This window comes from Nyctereutes procyonoides, unplaced genomic scaffold (genome assembly GCF_905146905.1).
Source record: "Nyctereutes procyonoides isolate TBG_1078 unplaced genomic scaffold, NYPRO_anot_genome, whole genome shotgun sequence".
Taxonomy (NCBI): domain Eukaryota; kingdom Metazoa; phylum Chordata; class Mammalia; order Carnivora; family Canidae; genus Nyctereutes; species Nyctereutes procyonoides.
In genome coordinates this window covers 17727431-17730558 of record NW_026575147.1, presented here as the reverse complement: position 1 = coordinate 17730558, position 3128 = coordinate 17727431, and the positions used below count along the sequence as shown (strand labels likewise).

The following is a 3128-nucleotide window of genomic DNA, read 5'->3' as shown; positions in this document are numbered from 1 at the left end:
CCACAATGAGATACCACCTCACACCAGTGAGAATGGGGAAAATTATCAAAGCAGGAAACCACAAATGTTGGAGAGGATGCGGAGAAAAGGGAACCCTCTTACACTGTTGGTGGGAATGTGAACTGGTACAGCCACTCTGGAAAACTGTGTGGAGGTTCCTCAAAGAGTTAAAAATAGACCTACCCTACAACCCAGCAATTGCACTGCTGGGGATTTACCCCAAAGATACAGATGCAATGAAACGCTGGGACACCTGCACCCCGATGTTTATAGCAGCAATGTCCACAATAGCCAAACTGTGGAAGGAACCTCGGTGTCCATCGAAAGATAAATGGATAAAGATGTGGTCTATGTATACAATGGAATATTACTCAGCCATTAGAAACAACAAATACCCACCATTTGTTTCAATGTGGATGGAACTGGAGGGTATTATGCTGAGTGTATGTTCTCATTCATTTGGGGAATATAAATAATAGTGAAAGGGAATAGAAGGGAAGGGAGAAGGAATGGGTAGGAAATATCAGAAAGGGAGACAGAATATGAAGACTCCTAACTCTGGGAAACGAACTAGGGGTGGTGGAAGGGGAGGAGGGCGGGGGGGGGTGGGGGTGAATGGGTGACGGGCACTGAGGGGGGCACTTGATGGCATGAGCACTGGGCGTTATTCTGTATGTTGGCAAATTGAACACCAATAAAAAATAAATTTATTATTAAAAAAAAAGACTCCCAGGTTAGTGCTCTCATGCCATACATATGACCTCGTATTAAAATGTCAGGGGTCTGTGGAATAAACAATGTTTTCTCACTTTTAAGGCACATAAATCAGAAAATTCTTGCCCAGGAAAAATATATTCTCATGGTCTCTATAGATCCACTTTTTATGCTCAGTCAGCTTTCAATCCTTAACTGATGAAACTGGACCAAGGAACACAAAAGTAATAATTAACATTCATCATAATTACAATGTTTTTAGTAATTATCTATGTAATATCTGGCTTGTGGAAGATAATCTTCATGTGAGTAGGATCTGTCTTGTCTTTCCACTACACAGGTCCCCACCACATAGACAATAAATATTTGTGGAATAAGTAAAGTCATTATAAACAACTAATATGTTATTCTGTAACATATCAACATCTATAATATGTCATCTATAACAACTATAGATGTTATTCTATAAAGTACAGCGTTCCCTCCTCCATCTCCTCTGTAAGTATACTATGGATAAGACTACATGTATAGTATACAGATTCCTTTCTTATTCAATGTCATAATATATTATAATCTTTATTCTTTTTGATCTTCCAATAGCTTTCAGTTTGACCAGGGTTACTCTTCAAGCTGGCTTCTGCGACCTTTTGCCTTGTCTCTTACTAATCGTTGAGCACAAGATGTTCCAGGCTCACCTTGTAGTTTTACTCTCCCAACCTCAAATCAGGCACTTATACAATGCTTATTAGTGTCTTTTAGTGGAAAATGGTATTTAGAAACTGAGTACAAAGAAAATTTACAAGGGGGGAAGGTAGTTTTGAGGGCCATTTCCAGGAGAGCAAGAGGTTGGGGATAGATCCCCAAATAATCCACCTGTAGGAAACTGCTGCTCAGTCCAACAGCCAACCTCCTTCCTCTGCCCCACCTGGCTAGAGTGAAGCTCCAGCTTTATCACCTAGGATCTTCTCAGAACCCTGGCGCCCTCTCAGACTTCTTTCCCCAAAGAGGCTCTCTTTTCCCCCTCCCCAATTAAATTGCCTCCGCACTGGCATCTGAAGCGTCTTTCATTTTTTATTTTCGTCTTTTTTTCTTCTTAAACCTAAGGAACATAACGATATGGTCTCTTGGTAAATTACACGATATAAGAATGCGGGGGGGGGATGGGGGGCGGTGTTGGGGCTATTCCTCACCTCCACACTAATTTCCATAAGAGTAACTAACCGCTGTTAACGGGATATAAACCACAGCTCTGGCTCTTTGACAATTCCCCACTGAATCTGACCAGCATACTTCGTCCAGTCTTCCCTCCTTTCTCACTCCGAGTCTAAGATCTGCCTGCCCCTCTCCAGTCGCCGCTCCAGAGTTAGTAGGAAAGTCCGGGTGCTCATGAGTTGTGAAAACATGAGAGCAGGCGAGCTTTGGCCATCTCTGTGCTACTGGAAATTTAAAAAGCAGAGAGCTGGCTGCAGAAGGCTGAGGGTTCTAGGACTCAGTCTTCTGCCTGGCCATGTTCACATCTGGGGGACTATCCACTCTGAATCCTAAAGCCCTATCTAAGAGGCCTTCTCAACCCCCGCTGGTACCCAGGAGACAGCAGCACACCTTTTTTCTTTTCCATGCACCTAGTTTAGTCGGTGGTCTGACTTTTAATTTCAAGGTCCTGAGTACAGCGCAGCGTTCTGTGGATCTTCTGGCACCTCTGACCCAGGCAGTTCCGCTCTGCGCGGAGCTGCGAGCGCTGTGCGCGGCTCGGCGACGCTGGGGCGACACCGCGCGCATCGCATCCCGGCACGGACAGTAGACAACGGGGCTCCAGGCTCAACCTGGTGGGATTCGACCAGACGGCCTTAAGCCGCGCGGAGCCTCAGGGCCTTTACTTTGGAAGCGCCCCAGCCCCGGGACGGTCCTGAGCTCCGGGCTGGTCCTGAGCCGACCGAAGGCCCGCGCAGCTAGAGAAAAACCTGAGGATTCCCCCGAGCTCCCGGGGCGGTGGGAGGAGATGAGGCGCCAAGAGAAGGGAAGGAAGCCTTCTTTTATTCTGGCAGGAACCTCACCTCCGGGCAGGAGACCGGGCCTCCAGGCAGAGCAGGTGCACCCGGGGCACGCGCCCCCAAAGCCCGTCCCTGTCGTTCTCCCGCAAGCGGACTCGATCTGGCTCCCCGAGACGCGACCCGGGGAGCGGCGGGGAGAAGGCGAGCCCCGGCGGTCCCCGGCGGACGAGGAGCGAGGAGCGGAGCGCCGAGCGCGAGGGGAGAAGACGCCGGCAGGAGGCGCGTCGCCGGCGCGCGGGGCGGAGGCGGGCGTGTGCACAGCTCGGAGAGCCGAGGAGGCCCGCCCCCGGCGGTTCCATGGTGTAATGGTGAGCACTCTGGACTCTGAATCCAGCGATCCGAGTTCAAGTCTCGGTGGAACCT

General features: G+C 49.2%; 1 non-coding gene across 1 annotated transcript; it reads left to right on the top strand.

Annotated features, from left to right (window-relative positions):
• The first annotated feature begins 3056 nt into the window (after nt 1-3056).
• On the top strand, nt 3057-3128 carry TRNAQ-CUG (transfer RNA glutamine (anticodon CUG)). The gene has a single exon. It is a non-coding gene; the product is annotated as a tRNA-Gln (tRNA).